This window comes from Struthio camelus, chromosome 4 (genome assembly GCF_040807025.1).
Source record: "Struthio camelus isolate bStrCam1 chromosome 4, bStrCam1.hap1, whole genome shotgun sequence".
Taxonomy (NCBI): domain Eukaryota; kingdom Metazoa; phylum Chordata; class Aves; order Struthioniformes; family Struthionidae; genus Struthio; species Struthio camelus.
Window position 1 is genome coordinate 38675865 of NC_090945.1, and position 17428 is coordinate 38693292.

The window sequence follows — 17428 nt, forward strand, 5'->3', positions numbered from 1 at the left end:
GGCAGGAGGTGTCTATGTGCTGGAGGATGCTGATGCCCCACGTGGGTGATAGCAAGAAGGAAATGAAGAACATGAAAGAAAGGTGAAAAAGATGTAGAATAAGGATGATCCTCAACGCCTGGAAAATGAAAGTTCGTTTAAAATCAGTCACTATTTCTGAGTCTTGAATTTTAGTGAGGATTTCTTACACAGTAGTTATTTTTGAAAGCTGCCTTTCGTGTAAATGGACTCGAGTTTTCTTTTGAGAGACCAGATATGTTAAAGACAACCTGAGGGATCAGTGTAAATAATTGCCTTCGCTCCTCAGGAGGAAAAAACATTCAGTCAGCACCAGCATCACCAACTGAAAGTGGTTACTTCAACATACTCTCCATTTTAACCCCACATGTCAGCCAAAAATTAATTCTTATTCTAAAGATAACAGTCATTCAGCTTGTCCTGTGCTGTGAGAACACAGTTAAGAAGAGAGCCTGCATTCTGGACCACTGTCCAGAAAGCCGCACAGGGGCTACTCTGATGTACCTCATGAAGCAATTTTTGGCACCAAACGTGGAACTCTGCCCCGCCAGGATCAAGTTCGCTGATTTAGGGAAAAATCAATCCTGATAAAAACAAGATGTAGTCAATTCAACCCATATATCTAGTAGGTGGAGGAGAAATAACTCAACTGTTAACAAACTCTGTTTACTTTTTAATGCTACAGCTTCAAAAAAAAATCTTTGTTTCAGCTGATTTCTGTGCATTTCAAGTGTTTTGTTATTTGTTACCTTGTTTGGGGGAACAGAACAGAAAAAAGGAAAAATGCTAGGGTGGAAGCCAAATACATACAACAGTGATAGCATTAAAGGTCCCTTCTATATCGCAGGCCTGGTGATGGCTCGGTAGTGTCTTTAAGAAAGGTAGTTTCGTGAGCAGTAGGACACATGAAATCTGTTTTTATCTATATCTTGTTTGTGTGAGGTGCTGTGGTGACTAAGAATACGATTGAGCTCATGTGTAGCCTTTCACGTTGGATCCCTAGATTGGATTTCACTCATCTGGAGGGCTACCTGTTTTCATAAAAGCTGTAGGAATATAACGCCTTTGAGATTTGTAGCCTTCTACCAGATTTGATTGAAAATACTCAGTGGTTTATACAAGCGTTGGAAGGAATCTTGACAGCACAATTGCACAAGCTAATTTCCTTGGAAAGCCGGGCAAAAATACGTGCATAGAGAACAAGTTCATAATTTTCCCCTTTACTTCTCCTGGTTAGAGATTCCTGATGTTTTTTTAAATACAGCTGCTTTTGACAATAACAGTCCAGTCATGTCTTTCCTGGATCCAGGCTCAGGATGACTAGGCAATGAGCAAAATCATAATCTTGTAAAGATGAAAAACTGAGCAAATGACAAAGCTCTGGGTTTTCAGGCAGACTGCTTACAATGGTGTTTTTATTTTGTTAATGATTCACCGTACTGATTCACCAGTGCTGTAGTGAAGGCTGTCCCATTTAAAGGTTCTCACTGTTCAAACAGGATAAGATTATTCCCAATTGAAAGGCTTGGAGTTCTCCTAAAGTCCTTTGGCAAAACCAAGAAAGACTAAATAAAACTTGATATAGAAGAGGCAGATAACTTTGGTTTCAAGCAAAAGCAAAACTTCTTTATCCACCATAAACAAGAGAAAATTTTGTTTCACAGTTTTTCATTGGGGAAACAATGTACTGAAGTACTGACTCAGAAACTTTGAGCTAACCAGAAAATGTAGGTGACCTGTATAGCCTGGGGTGCCTGAATTTAAATGGGACTGCACGTCTTTAAATGGCTGAAAATAGGGAGTGAAAGTGATTTTTGGAGCTTCAAGCTATGAACTTTTGCTATGTGGTTTTCAAAATTTTGCCTGTGACACTTTTGGTAAAATGCTCAATCAGGTAACTAGTGGCTGCTAGGATCACCGCAGAGGCTCTTTGTCAAGCACTGACTTCTCTGGGAGTTGCCTTACTAGGAACCCAAACCCCCCAACAGCCTTGCTTCCCACCTGCAAGCGTTTAGAGGATCTAAGTGGATCAGCATTCACTTCCCTGTTTATAAAAAGCAGGCTGTTTTACACGACTTGTGAAACCGTTCAACTATTTCAAGCAACATACTGGATTTTTTTCTCCCTTCTGGAGAGGCTGTTTGTGTTTGGGGGGGGGGCAGGAGGAGGGGGCTGGAGGATTTGTTTTCTTCCATAGGGGCACAGACAGGCTGCCCGCTCTGAACGGTGTGCTGCCGGGGGCTCAGTCGGTGATCTGCATGCAGGAGACCGGCCCAGCGCTGGCCGTGGGGCTGGCTGCTTATTTTCAAAGCTTTTGTACCTCAGGTTACGTGTAGGGCTGGTGCTTGGGGAATTCTGCTGAAACTGGACCGTGTATATTCCCTGATTTGCCTGTAATTTGGAGTGTATGAAAACCAGATGACTCCGTGCTCTCTAAGTTAGCATAGGATGGGAGCGTCTGACTAAGAGCAGCTTTTACAGAAAACACTGAGTTAAGAAGATTCGGGCTCAAGCGAGATTGCTTCTTCCCTCCCCCCCTTTTGTCTATTTTTACTGCATCACTGGTGTGTGTCCAAGGAAAGTCGGCCATATCACTCGGAAATACAAGGGGATAAAGTTTTGCCTTTTGGATCTCTGCAGGCTGAGAGACTCCAGAGTAGATGAACTGGGAGAGAGAGAATTAAAAGGGGGGATTTCTTTAGGTGAAATTTCTGGTTGTCTGCCCTGCCATCAGCAAGGGGGAAATCGGGAAGAAGCGGCAGCAGTCCTCTCCCATTGTCTTTCCAAATAACGTAAGTTACCCTTTCCCGTTCGGCGCTCGCTGTCCTTGTGCTTTTTCCACTCTCGGGGATTTTCTGAGAGCGGTGGCTGCCTACCTGGGGGCTCGGGCCGGGAGCTCTGCCGTGCGGGCGAGCGCTGGGAGAGCCTTGCCTTCGTTTCTCCTCTTTGAGTCAGGGGGGTGGCAGGGGAGTCTGGGCAGTTTGACACCACCTCTGCTGCCGATAACCTTTAAGCCTTTTCAGCGCTTGTGCAGAAATGTGTTTGTAGTTGGCGAAAGACAATAGCAAACGTTTTGATTGAACTGTGTGTGTCAAGCTTTCAGAGGGGGATTGTGTGATGCTGCGTAAACAGGACAGGATGTGACAAGGGAAAACAAACGTTTCCTGCTGTTTAATGTTTTGAAGAAGTAATTGAAGCAAAGCGGAGCATTTTGCCAAGGAAACAAATGCAGTGATGTTTATTCAAAGCAAAATGACGACTCTGTAAATCAGAGAGGACAATATCAAGGTATAATTAGGAGAGAGAGTTCTGTTTTTTACAGGTGTTGCTTTTTTTTTGAAGTTGGCAGCTAATGTTGTCATATTCAGTTCTTCTGTGTGTGGACTTGAGCCATTACCTGATGCGCGGCTCTGGGTAGGTTGCTTAGGTTGGTTGATTTCCTCCCTTTTACTTTATTCTGCTATTTTCAAAATGCATTGTAGGCAGACTGTCAGGAAAATGGATAGGTTTAAGTAAGAACAAGGGAATATATGAGTATTTTAGATGTTAATGATAATGTACTGGATAATATACCAAGAATAAGACAATAATCACCTTGAAGTCAAATATTCAGCAGGCCAAAACACTTGCACGTGTGCCCATCTGTATAGGGGCAAATAAGAAAATGATGGTGAAAGTACAGTGGCTGAATAAGTAATCCTTAAATGAGGATGCTGTGCAGGAGAGGTTGCCTTCTATTCCAGCATTATATTCCTTTGTCTTTGAGGGCAATGGATTTATTACCAGGGCAACACTTCTGTGACCAATTATTGTGATTTATTCGTCAGTAGTTTTTCTTAAAATTCCACATTGCTGCTTGTGAGAGAACTAAAAGTAAATCGATCAATGATGCTAATGAGAGCTTTTAAACAATGGGAGTATTTGGAATAAATGTGGGAAAATAAACTGTACGGCTTGAAAAGCATATAAAAAAGGTTTGGTTTGTTAAAATCTGCAGAAACTTGTTTATTTTAAAGCCAATCCCATGATTTTCTGGAAGATGGATTCATGACATCTAAAGCCTGGAGTGGTTATAGAGCAAGGGTACCAGGAAGCTACTGTTAAAGTCTTGGAACTGCATCATCTTGCTAGAAAACAGCTAAGCAGAAAGAGGAGGTTAGTTGCTGTTTCCAGAGAGTTTGGGGGAGGGAGTCATTCTACCGGGTACTGACAAAATAAAACAAGGCTTCTCTGCTTTGGCCCTGGCACCGAACTGCTTACGATAAACCAAAGGTTTTCTCAAAGCTCTCGGTAAAGTATGTGACTAACCTGATTTGAGAAGAAACCCCCTTCTCTCTGGTCTGGCCCTGCAGCTCCCACAGTTTGGCTATAGATAACAGCTTAGGGTTTTCCTCATTGCCGGTTCATCTCAGTCCTTGAGATTCTTCCTTTTTCATGAGAAATGGCTTTAATATACCTTGGCCTTTCCCAGGGAGGAGGCTGAACAGAACCTCTTTTTCTCTGTTGCTCCAAGGAGTGTCGCTAGCATGTTGCTTGAGGACCAGATGGGAGCATCAAGTGGGTTTATGACATAACCAATCCTAGATTTGATTATAGGGTTTCTTTTCAGAGGAACAAGCTAAAATCATGGAAACATTTATTTTAGCCAGCCAGGGGAAATCTGTTTTTTCTGTGTAATTTTTTTAAAGGGAGACAGCAAATGTGTCATGCCAGATACAAGATAAAAATGAGAAGTACATATATGTTTTAATGCCTTTTTTGTCTTGAATGTTGGTTTTCTTCAGGGAAGTCATTTTCAATGTACTGACTAGATGAATTCAGTGAAATCTTGCTTTGAGGCCAATTTTAAGACAAGCAGTATCCAGCATAGGCCTGACTGGTATACGAAAGTGCTGTCTGAATTCTGCTATGTCCAGCAGTATGTACACTGTTTGGAAAATTAGATCTTGCCTGGACAAAGATGGCTCTACTGCTGGGGGCTCTCCTGGCCCGTGGTAGTGTTCTTGCTCTGGCAATCCCGTTTTTAGCTTGAAGGTCAGGTTGTTTACTGGCAACAATTATCTGGAATCCCAGATAATTGGTGCTTGAAGCCATCTTGAAGATATGCTGGGCCTGTCTTCGTCTGATAATGGAAATTCATTAATTCATAACAAAACTAGGATTTGGACAGCTTGTATAAACACAGTGATGCTCCTGATTCCTTTGAGGAAAATTGAGGAATTAAATGAACTGAAAAGATGTAGGTGTTTGAATTTAGAGAACAAAGTGTTGTGCATTACTGTACTGAAGCTGAAATTTAATCATCTGCATAAAATAATAAACATTCGGTTTTGCAGAAACATGCATTATTGTGTCTAGACACATGGACTATTTATAAAAAAAACAAAGGCATGGCCTATGGTAAACATAAGCCAAACGTAAAAGAATTGGGTTTGATCGGTTGGCAAGCATTTTCTCTCATCAAAATTAAAGGTCCCTGAGGATACAAGTGTGGCTAATTTGAACTGCTTGTATATATACCGCAGCAAACATATCTATTTCTCCAAATAAAAATTCAGGCTATAAAGACTCATCCTTAATACGACTGTAGTTTAGATGGGAATAGCTCTTCAGATTCGAATAGTTGTTTTAAGGACAGCGTTCTGCATTATAAAAAGCCATTAATCCTGAAGAATCTATAAATGGGTTAAAAAAAGTCCAAGACAGTATTTTTCATCCTTTTTTTTTTGTTTTGTGGACCCCTAAAAATTTTCCCTTGGAAATCCCTCATCCATATTTTGGAGTGTACTTGCTTTTTTAGTCACATTTCAGGGACCACCCTGAAGAAGTCCAATGACTGCCAGTTTAAAATCCATTATTGCAGGTCCAATGTGTCCTGTATGTGCTTTGACACCTTCAACCAAAATTAGATATGCTATTTCCAGAAACTGCCAACTGTGGCTATGTTATTGGTAATGTTTGTGGGTTTAAAGAAAAAAAGGAAGCTAACCATGTGGAAACATGGTGACATAAGCTATTTAAAAATAAAAAAAAAAGAGTCTCTGAAATGAAATCAATATTTATTGAAAGTAATAAAGCTGGAAAGGAAATAATCATTATTTGGAGGTTTCTGTAATACTGAATGGAAGGGAACAGGGCTTAGCATTCATATAAATTGACCTCGCTTTTCTGTGCCTCCATTTTTAACAGGCTATTTTTTGTTTTTAAGACACATTGCTTCTTCTATTAGAATTAGGCCTGCTACTGAATGTTATGTGACATGACTGGAGAGGAGGCAGTGCCTTGATGTGCTGTGGGGTTTACGTTGACGTGTGCCTGTAACAGTAGGAGCTGCTTGGTTGCAAACACTTAGCAAATGCCGTTTGGGAGAATTCCTGCACTGGGAGAAATTGTGCAAGCCTTCTTTCCCTCCCTCTATTACTTTCGATCAGATGAAATGAAAGTCCACCTCCAACTGAACTAAATTTGGGTTGACTTATTGACCATAGGAGAGATGAAAATGGCATTTCATATCAAGCTTTCTGAATTATTTTATTTCTATAAAGACAAGGTGTTATTTCTGTGATTTTAATAACTAAATATTAGTTGTATCAATTGCAATATAGAAGTCAAAATGTTTTTGTCTACTATTTTCTGTCATAGGCTCTAGACAATTTCTATCGCAGAATCTCATGTACTGGCACTGCATGTCATTCCTTCTAATAATTGTTTTTTATTTGGCTATATTTGAATTTGTCATCACCTATTTTAAAAGGCGAGTTTAACTGGAAGTTAGTAATTTGTTTGGTTTGATCAGTGGAATAGCAGCTTATAACTGGAATAGCATAAAGTAAAATAAATGATGTAACTTGTCATTCTAATGTACTGGGGGGGGAGAGCCAAGGATCCAGTCAGCTGGGAAGTCAACTGGCAACCAAGCAGCCTTCCCACTTGCCAGCTGGCCTTAGTGCAGTAACTCAAAAGCAAATCCCATTCAAAAGGCAGAACTGTAATAATATAATACTTCTGGTATGAACCGGTGAACAGGTAGTGTGGTAGATAGGTAGATGTAGGCTGGCTCCAGCCATCCTGCTGTTAGTGGCAGTAGGGTTAAAAAAGACACAGCTAAATTAAGAAGGAGACTAATCATAGATACGTGAAAAATGTTACCAGCATGTATTCTGGCACCTCTTACGTTACATGGTGATCCAGTTAGCACAAGCATCAAAATATATCCTGTATAGCCAGACTGCTACAATAGTTTGCAAACAAACTGCTGCCCATCTGGTTATGACACTTCACTCTTAAATATTAAATCTAGGCTATAATAACTTTAAGAATATACCCTGCCACTAGGAGAGGACAAATGACTTATAAATGTACTGGAAGCACATATTCCCTGAAAGTTCCCCTTAAAGAATCAGACAACTCTGCTTGCTGTGCTCAGCGCTTGTGCTCATAGGAAAAGGTATTATTCGTTTGCTCTCACTTTAAAACCTTCTGAGTATTTTCAGTCTTGGACACATTTTAAAAGGAACTATTTAGATAGACGCTAATCTTCTGTCATTATGCCAGGGTGGATACTATTTGCAAAAGAAGCAGAAAGATTGAAGTAGATGCAATTACTTTCGGTCGGTTTTTAAATGCATGAGGTGAATGTTCAGCAATCTGCCTGCTTCTAATTCAGTGTGGATTTCTTTGTCTTAGTGGTATTAATCTACCTAAAGATGTGTATGAACACTTTATTTCTGGGTGACTTTCTCGTTTTTGTCATGTAAAGCTATTCATTCTCTGATACCATGGGCTTCTGCTCTTGATTATTTTTTTTCTCTCCACTGTAGAAATGTAGAATGAGAATCTCCCATTTTTCTGTTGTTTTTGCTGGTGTTTAACGCTAGCTAATATGCTTGAGGTTGTCCCTTGACGGAACTTACCATTGCAAAACTGTCATGTGTGGAGTGATGGGTTAAAAGATACAGTGTAAGTTTTTAATCTTTGCAAAGATTTGTACTGTGCCTAATTCCTTGTATGTCAAAATTTAATAGAATTGGGTTAACTGAGAGCTTGAAGGTGTATGGTATCCACCAGTGTGTTTTGTGAAGTGCTCAATAATTTATTTAGCAAAGAAAGAGCAATGGCTCTGGGCTAGATTATTCTGAGCTATTTAGCTGTGGCTAGTATGAAAAAAGAAGCACGTAAAGATTCTCCCGCACCTTATGCGTAACAGAAAGTACTCCAAAGCAGTGATGGAATTTTAGCAAATGCATTTGACGCAACGGCTTAGAGAACTGAAATGAAAGATTGCACTTAAAAGATTTTGCTGAACTTGAAAACGCTCTTGAAAAGATTCTAACAATTTTGTTTTTGTGTGCCTCTAAATGCATCCATCTCTATCGGGGTCCTTGGAAAGACTTAGTATGTACAGCATACTTAGCCCCTGGCATATTTGGCCAATGATCTATATTTTTAGAGATTTGTGCACGCTCTCTGAGAAACACTACTCCCAAAAGAACAGATGCCACTAGATTCAGTGATGTCAAATGTCTTCAAGGCCACGCTGGCTCCTGAGAGCAGTTATGCGTTGTTAATGCTGTAAGTCAGGCAGCGTACATGTCCCTCGGGAACTAAAGTGACCTCCAAGGATGAAATCTCAGGATTGGGGAACAAGCCTTTTACAGTACACTATAAACTGCTGGAGAAGAAAAACTGCCTCAGTTTAAGTGTGTATTTGCATGATACTTTGCACATTGATTTTTTTTTTTTCCTTCTAGTGAGGCAACGCTAATCATGAAACACTCTGCTGTAACTTTCTCTCTTGTAATCCCTGTATCAGCAGAAGTGATAATGGAAAACCTTCACGGCTTAACTTGCATGTGATAAGCTTCTGCAGCTTTATTTTTTATTTTGAATGTTGTTTTAATTTGCTATTTAGAGCCCAAAGTACTTGCACTGTACTAGGGCTGGGAAATCTGGGGCCCCCAAATCAGGTAGAGCCACAGCCTGAGGGTTTTTTTTTTCCCCTGTGTGTTACTCTGAGACAATACCATGGTATGGGTTAGTGTGTGGTCTTCCAGATGTGCTTGTAAGGCCTATTGGGCTTTCGGCAAAGAACAGATTCTTTTCCCTGGAGGTCCTTAATGTAACACCTAATTCTCAGTCTGCTCTGCATAGTCATGGGAACAATTGACCTTTCGGCCTCTCAGCTCAGAAAGCATTTTATAATAAAAGCTGAAATTAAGTGTTGCACCATGAAGAACTCATCCTATTTATCAGATATGTAGTGGTATGTTTTTTGCCTTGAAGTTAGGTGCCTGAAATAGTTGGAGATAAATTTTGATTGTGAAATGTAAACATATTCTGACATACTTCATTACTAAGTAAAGATGAATGATTTTCCATTCATTCATAAATGCAATCCTTTACTTAGTCTCCCAATGGAGATAAGTGTGACCCTTTATTACACAGGAAACATAGTGTGTAACAGTCCTGTCTTATTTCTGAAGAACAGTGCCATATGTTTTGTGTAGGCAGAGGACCCCGTCTTCCCTTATTTTCTTTATTCTAATTAGTTTTTTTCCTACTCCCTTCTACAAACCATAGACAGAAAAACTAACTAGACTGGTGTGAGCAGAAATGTTTGCATATAATAAGGTGAATTTGCAAAAGTAAGTGAGCACTTCTGTGAATAATTTACTGTGCTTGCAAAGTCCAAAATTTTTGTTTGTCTTATCAGAAGTTGACACGTTGCACTGTCGTGAAGACAAATGAGCAGAAGAGTGGGAAGGCTTCTCTCCATATTTAACTTTTGGGAAGAATTTTTACCTGAGCTCCTGAATGGTGACCTTCACCCTCTGAACAATCATCATTGTTTCCCCTCTGGGATGAGCTCTGCAGAAGGTGAGCTCTGAAGGCGCATGCCCTCTGAAGGGGCCTCTCTTGGGGAAGGTGGGCAACTTTTAAATGGTGAAGTCATGGCTGTTCCCAAGCTGTGTGGCGTTGTGTTTAGAATAGTACAGAGCACCTCTGCAGAGCCAACAAGATGGATGGTACTCTTAAGGAGATATCACTAGAGGTCTTTTTTTCTTAAGGCTACAGTAAATTTGAAAAGGTAGGAGGAAGTGGGGAGAACTGGTAGGTTAGTACTGCATTCACTCTGAAAGGCTTCTCTGCCTGGGGTGATGCCCAGTCTTTCATCATTGTGTCTTGCTCGTATGGCTTAGAAATGGGTGCATGCGCTAAAGGCAGTCTGTGACTCTAAGTAGCATTCTTTATGCAGCAGTAGCATATTAAGGCAGCTGTAGGATGGACTCATTTTGCCTGACACCCCCAAATTGCAGGACTCTGCAAAGCAATGAAAACAGCCTTATGGCACCATTATTATTCATTAACTATGCCAACAGGGAGTGACTACTAAAATAGCTCCTGTGATGTCCACACTGAGTATTTTGAAGGTTTGATTGACTCAAATCAAAAGTAAATCTAGCCCAGCTTTCTGATTTTGATGGTGGCTCATAGGGCTGCCTAGAGAAGAGTATAAGAATAGATCAGACGTATAATTATACTTTCTAAAATACTCTTTGATCTTCAGTAATTTATCTTTCCGGGTCTGCTTCTGGTAGAGGTGGTGTCTTTTATATGTAGAAATCTTTAATCATTTTATCCTCCATTAATTCGTCATTCTCTCCTGGAGTGGCTGTAAAATGATAACATCTGTATCATCCTAGGGCAATGAGTTTCACAGCTCAGAGGATGAAGTAGTAGCAAGCATGTTACTGGTAGCCTTAAAAGAGATTTCTCATCTATGGCCAATAAAAAGGGAGAGTAAAAAGCAATAGATACAAATCATGAATAAAGAATAAATTTTAAATTTTAAAAATTCAACAAGAAGCACAAAATGTTCCACCTACCAAAATTCAGTAATTACAGTTTCGTTGGTGTTCTAAAAACATTTAAGTTACTTGAAATGTATCCTAACAGCCCCTCATTGTAATATCTGAGTTATGCAAAATGTTCAGCACCTGAAATAGTGCAGAGTATGTACTTTCTATTTCTAACTGGCTTTCCACTAGGATTTCTGAATTACTTTCAACACTAATGCATACAGCTGGTTATTTTATATACCTCTCTAAAGGTTTTTGTCATTTTGGTGGTACTATATATATAATCTGTATCAACAACAACAACACAGTACATCTTGTCGCAGCCATCACAATGACTGCTTCCAAACTTGTCAGGCATGTAGAGTTTGCAAAGAGAAGAGGATGCTGAGGTCTCTTTGTTCCTCTTATCTGACTGCAAAAGATTCTGGCTCTATATGCTACTGTCTTGCACCTCTTTCTGAGGAAAAAAAAAAAAAAAAAAAAAAGCCCTCATCCAAACTATCGGCTTGCTGTGAAAACTTATTTTATAGTACAAAAAGGTAGGTAGTGTCACATAGGCAGTTAAATGGAAATAGGGGCCTGGGGCCTTAAGGTGTGGGTTACCTATGCTTGCATAGGATCTGTGTTCTGTATAGCTAGTGCCTGTCATAGTGGGATTCTGGTACTTGAAGGAGACTTCTAGGTGCTGTTACAATACAAATGATCATATGGCTGATTTAAGACAGTATTACTCTTAGCCGTCCTGAAAGCACTGTTTTTTTCCAAATGCCTTTTTTACTTAAAACTACCGCTGCATTCATCTGGTTACTTTTATCCAGGGTGTCTCCTAACTTGTCCATGTATTTACAAACGTATAGGCTTTGCTGCAAAGTAAAACAGATGTATTTTCATATAAAAACACATGCGCAGTGTATCCCAGTTCAGCTTGAGTCTTAAAAATTGTGTCATACGAGTGATACTACTTACCTGATCTTTCATCAGGTATTAGTTCATAAGTTGTGATGTCAGTCCAAAAGACTGACGTTCATTCAGGCAGATATTCATGAGAGTCTTCTGAGAATGTGATTTTTGTGGAAGTCTGACATACGTTCATGTCAGGCACTCGCTTACGAGCAGCCTGACAGAGCCCTTGTAAGGGCCTTGGGCGTCGAGCCTGGCCCTGCCCTTTGTGTTTGTCAGCAGATGGGAATCTGGAAGGACCGAAGAGAAAGGCTAGGAGAGTTACTCTTGGAGAAGAAGGCTAAAGGTAGGCATCTTTTACTGTTGCTCCTCCTGGCCGCCTGTGTCTAATATACGACCTTATATCTCAGGGGAAAGGCCTGGAGGGAAACCTGGGCTGAGCCAGAGTAGCTGCTCTGTAGGCCCTCAGAGAGGACCACTAGGACTGCCTGGAGATCTGGCCTGCTGAGGAATATGGGGTTTGCAGTCAGATAACCATGTCCCACTGTGGCTGTAGTGAAACTTAACTGTGGAAACGCACCTTGGGAACTGATGCCTTTCTGCAGATAAGGCGCAAGATATGTGCAGCGCTTTGTCTGTGCTGTAGTAAGGTTTCAGCTTTTTCCCATAACAACAGTTCTTTAAATAGGAGTGCTGGAGTGCAATCAGCAAACGAGCGTCCTTGCTGAGGACTGCAAAGAGGTGTTTACTTGGATAATTTCAGCCATGGGGTGTTTCCAAGCTTTGAAGTGCTGAAGCTGGCTAATGCTAAGTCAGATGGAGTGACCCTGTGAGTGTGGAGGAGGACACAGTGTAGCACCGAACAGGCTTGAGCTCTGGAGCTCCCCACAGGAGCTGTGGGTGGCTTTTTGTTTTGGGTGGTTGGTAGGTTCAGCTCCTGAGCAACAGCTATTGTTAAAACCCACAGAGTTCCTTTTGCCAAGGTTATTCTGACACTGTGTCTCACTACTGCTGGTGCTGCCAGACTACCTGCCGTATGCAGCTATGTGTTTACCTACTTGCAGTGAAAGTTCGGTGTCGCATTTTTGCCAATGTAAGAGAGCCTGCCTGGGTAAACCTCTGCCTGCCACTTACGCTTGAGCAAGGCCTTCTCCGAACCCAGGGACTGCACGGGTATTTAGACATATCTCTGTGTTTTTGAAAGACATTTCAGTTCAGGAGAAGACTTAGCAGACACAGAAGATAACATCGCTGCTGGGCTCCAGGGAAGAAAATGAGGTGGACACTGTACAAAAGCTCAGGTAAATACAGAGGTGCAGCAGCCGACATTGCATTTTTAAACAGTGTGAGTGCTGCAGAGGATGTCTGCCCGAGTTCAGCCTGCTCACAGGCTGGAGAGGGGCTCTCCCTTCCCCCCCTCCTTCCTAGTCCTTCTCCCAGATTTGCTTTTGGTAGAAACCTTACCTGCTCAGGCACCCTGTTTACCCAGCCTTGTGTGCTAAGGAGATATGAATTCCTTCCCTTTCTACCTCCGTTGTTTTTTTTAATGTGTAGATTGTCTGCTGTTTCTTGCGGTAAAGCACCTATTTTTTTCTCTGAATTTATTTTCTATGTTTTATGATCTGGGAAGTGAGATTTGGAAGGCTGCGAGAAAAAATTCCTGGGGATTGCCAATCTCTAAGTTAATTTAGTATAGAAATTACATGGCATATAGTGATTGCTAGGTGTCACCTTGCCCCATGCTGAGTTGAACTTTGTACTAGTTCAACAAAATCATGTTTAAGTAAATGGAAACCGAAGCAGAGGAACTTTATTTTGCAGTGGTCAACAGAGAATGTATAACTAACCTCTAGTACCTGACATGTTTCACCTCTCCTAAAGGGAGAGTTGCAGAACTGTAAAATTAAGAGGAGGTGCGGTGAGGGGCAGATGCAGATGAGAGTCTTGGCGGGGGGAGGTGGAGGGGATGCGCTCTGAGCAGTTCAGCCTTCACTACACTCAGCTCAGTACCAAGAGCACTGAGCATCTGCAGCTTCTTTTACTTTACCGTTGCTCAGCACCTCTGAAGAAAATGCCTAGGACATTTTCCAAAGTATCTTATATCTAGCACTCTGCAGAAAAAGCCAGGGACCTCCTCCCAGATAGACTCCTGCTCAGCCTCCTGTATTTTATCCACACTGCCTGTTATCCTACACCTGGATACACTACACCATCCTACACTAACAGTGATTAGTACAAAGTCTCCATGGAGCCCTTCTGTACCAAACAGCATTTCAGAGATGTTTCTAAAAGCTGCAGTGATTTGAGACAAAGTTTTAATTATTTGTCAGTTTGAGCAAGTGTGAGCTTGGTGTTTTCAGTTGAGGACATCTACCTATAAAAGTTAATCAGTGATAAACTAACAAAATAGGTAGCCCTAGAGAGCCAAAAATGTACAGTTACAAGGGTCTTGTTAACAGCACGAAGCAGTTAAGCAGGGTAGGGGGTTTTCAATAGAGATGCTCTGATATGCTGCTTTGGGTGGATGCTTTGATTATTTAAAACCTTTTTACTTAGGTCTGCACGACGTCTAGCCCCTGAACTGATTTCCTGGACCTGTCTCACTGTGCTGATAATTTTTTTTTTTTTAAATAGCTAACCTGAGAATGTGATTGACATTTTTTTAAGCATGGGAAGAGCCCCAAACGACAGCTCTGAGGACAGTTAGCCTCTGATATGACAGTGTAAGGCTACCATTTGTCTGGATTTTCCTCAAGATGTCCATTTCCCCTCATTCCTTGCCCTTTCCCTCTGAAGTTTTTTTAGGGAGAACTTTGGGCATTTGGTTGGCGACTTCTGGAGTTCCACTGCATGCACTCCAGTGGTCTTTGCATGTGCAGTGAATCTGAGGTGCTTCAGGTGTGTTGGAGTAAACTGTGCAAGCCCTTGGCCCAAAATGAGGTCCTGAAAACCTGAGATAGGAAAATAGCCTAAAAGTAGATATTGTGTATCAGTTGCATAATGACTGTAATAATGACATGAGCTCTGACCTGCTATTCTCGCTCTTTGGTGTGTAGGGCAGCTGCCAGAAAGTCTCCTCTTCATCTCAAGACTGGACAGTGGGGAGATGAGGTCCATGGAGATGGAAATAGGACTATTGCAGTTAGTCTTGGAGCTGATGGAGGGTACTGCAGAGGGAAGTAGAAGTCATGGGGATGAGGAGAAAGAAGGAAAAGCGGTATTAGATGCCAGCCAGAACCCTTCCCTTCTGTACAAACCAGAATATCAAGCATTAGTATGTTGGTGTCCTAAGAGGACCACCTGCGTATGTCAGGCATGCACTCTCTTGTAAGCTTTTATTACAGATCAAGGAAGGGAAGGAGGAAAAAAGCACTAAAGCATTCAACATGTAAAAATATTAAGCAAGGCTTTCATTTTTAAGTGGCTTCTATTCCTGTTGTGCCTTGAACAGTTAAAAGCTTTTAAAAGAAACCTAACTCGTGACACCAGCATCTGACAACAGTATTGAAGGTGAGCTGACTGTAGCTTAGAAGAAATGCCAGAACAGAGAGCTTGTTTCTGGTGTCTGTGGCATCTGGTCCTGCCACCTCAATGACAAATACACAAATGGGGAAACGGAAAGAATGACACGAGGAAAAAAGGCCGTTAGTGTTTGGTGCTGCCTGATTTGCGACATCAGTGCCGGAGACAGGCACGGACTGCAGGCGTTTTAACCAAACTTGTGCTGGTAGAGCAGGGAGGCTGGGCTGTTCCAGCCGTTTCTCGTAGCTGCCTGGCTGACTGCAGTAGTGCTACAAAAGCCGCAACCTTGGCATGCTAAACTAGGCATAAGCAGAAGGTAGAAGGAAATAGAATAAGGTGGCAAAGGCAGAGAAGGACTGGCGCTGTGGGGATTGGGAAGCTCTCCAGCAGCCTAGCATTGCATCCTAGGCAAACCTTTCAAGTTCTTTGCCTGCTGGGCTATGACAAGCCATGTGTTGGGTCGCAAGCTTGAGGGAAGAGCATCTGTTTCACTGGATCACAAGATGGGGGAGTGATCATTGCCCTGGGTTGTGGCTGTGATGAGGAACAAGCACCCAACAAAGCTCTTTCTAGGGCAGACGTGCCCTCTGGCTGCAAGCGGGGCCCACAGTGGAAGGAAGCTGTGTCTCTTCCCTGCAAATGCAAGCTATAGCCTGGGCCGCTGGAGAACGTGGCACCAGAGCTGGAGGTTGCACTCACTCTGTGGGAGCTGCTGGGGCTGTACGAACACAAAGCTGTAGTGGGGAAAGGCAAAAGTGTCATCTTCGTCTCTTCAGCTGGCTCTGTCTCGTCAGGACAACTAAAGCCCTGTGGTTCCTGGTGTGGGCATGGTCCCACAATGACAGAGCTTGGTTGTTTCACGCCACCTGCCCTGCTGGCATCTGGCTTATATTAAGGACTCGGAGCGGGGTAACGGGTGGAACAGCTCATTCTCTCCTATATTTGTGTTCCCAAACTAGCCCTCGTTCCCAGCACGCAGGCTTTGGCTAATTGATTTCTGGTCTCTCCCACCTCTTTATTTTCCAGTCACAGTCTTATCCCTTTATAGGACTGTATTAGTTAGCCATTTAGTTTGGGCTAATCAAATAGGTTTTTTCTTCTGTTGACCATAAAGTTTATTTTTGTACAGCACCCTGAGTTAGATTATTGTCTCCTCTGTCAATTTATAGTAGAAACTTCAACATAGATCATTAATCTTAACCTGGAATGTTTGGAAGATTTATTTAATATTGGGGAATAATATAGCAATAGCTAGCTGTAGCCTATAAATTAGCTGCCGTTTATGAGCTCTCTAAGAATAAGAATTCATGTTTCATTTGGAGCAGGGAAAAGAACAAATTATTCAAAAACCATGACCATTACAGAGGGTGATAACAGGGGCCAGAGCACCCTTTTCCATGTCACTGTGAAGATGGCATGTGCTGTATCTTTTCTCTTAAGAACTTACTTAACTGTTAAATCAGCAGCAAAGATGAGTGCAGCAAATTTCTGTGGGAAAGTAGCTTGTTTAAAAAAAAAAACCCCTCAAAACACAAGCACAAATACACAATAAACCTATTTGAAACAGGCTAGTAGTAACTGGTATGGGGGTAAAGTGCAAGATTGTTCACTGAGCTGCAAATCCATTTCCTTTTCGCTAGGGAGAAGAAACCCACATGTCAACATTAAACATGCAAGAACAAAAAGTGTCAAGGGAAATGCTATGACTGTTGTCTCATTTTCTTTGCCACGGTACCACATTTTTGTTTTGTTGAAGAAGCAGAATTATTTGCAGAACATAAGATCATTGTTGGCAGGCGGCTTCTAGGAGTTAATTATAAGAGAACTGCACTTAGAGGCAATCCTCTGCCTCGCTCTCAGTCGGTGTCGTAGTTCGTTGTGAGAGTGGCTGCAGCTGTGACTCCTGCAGTTCTCCTCTGACCATGAGGTATGTTATGGGATCGGTTCTGGTTTGGGGGGGTATGTAGTCCATACTGCTGAACGTAAGTGGAATTAGTCATTTGAGCAATACTTGTCATTCTGTCTTACTGTGTGTAAATTTGATGCCTGGAACGAGCAAGGAAAAGCAAGCAGCGAAGTGAGGTCTGCCTGCTCCTATGTGAAAGTCTTGCACCTTCGTTCAGGGAGTG

The 17428-nt window shown here is 41.8% G+C and overlaps 1 protein-coding gene across 14 annotated transcripts in view; it reads left to right on the forward strand.

Moving 5' to 3' along the window:
* Positions 1-17428, forward strand: part of TRIM2 (tripartite motif containing 2) — a 92770-nt gene that overhangs the window by 27527 nt on the left and 47815 nt on the right. Inside the window, exon 2 of one of the 14 annotated variants that reach the window (XM_068942330.1) lies at positions 9731-9894. The exons of 10 other annotated variants lie outside the window; for them this stretch is intronic. The gene's annotated coding sequence lies outside the window, so the exon portion shown is untranslated. Of the gene's footprint in view, positions 1-2231; positions 2811-9730; positions 9895-12956; positions 13079-16944; positions 17227-17428 lie in introns of those variants that run through there. 3 more of the 14 variants (XM_068942325.1, XM_068942335.1, XM_068942329.1) reach the window with 3 other exon arrangements.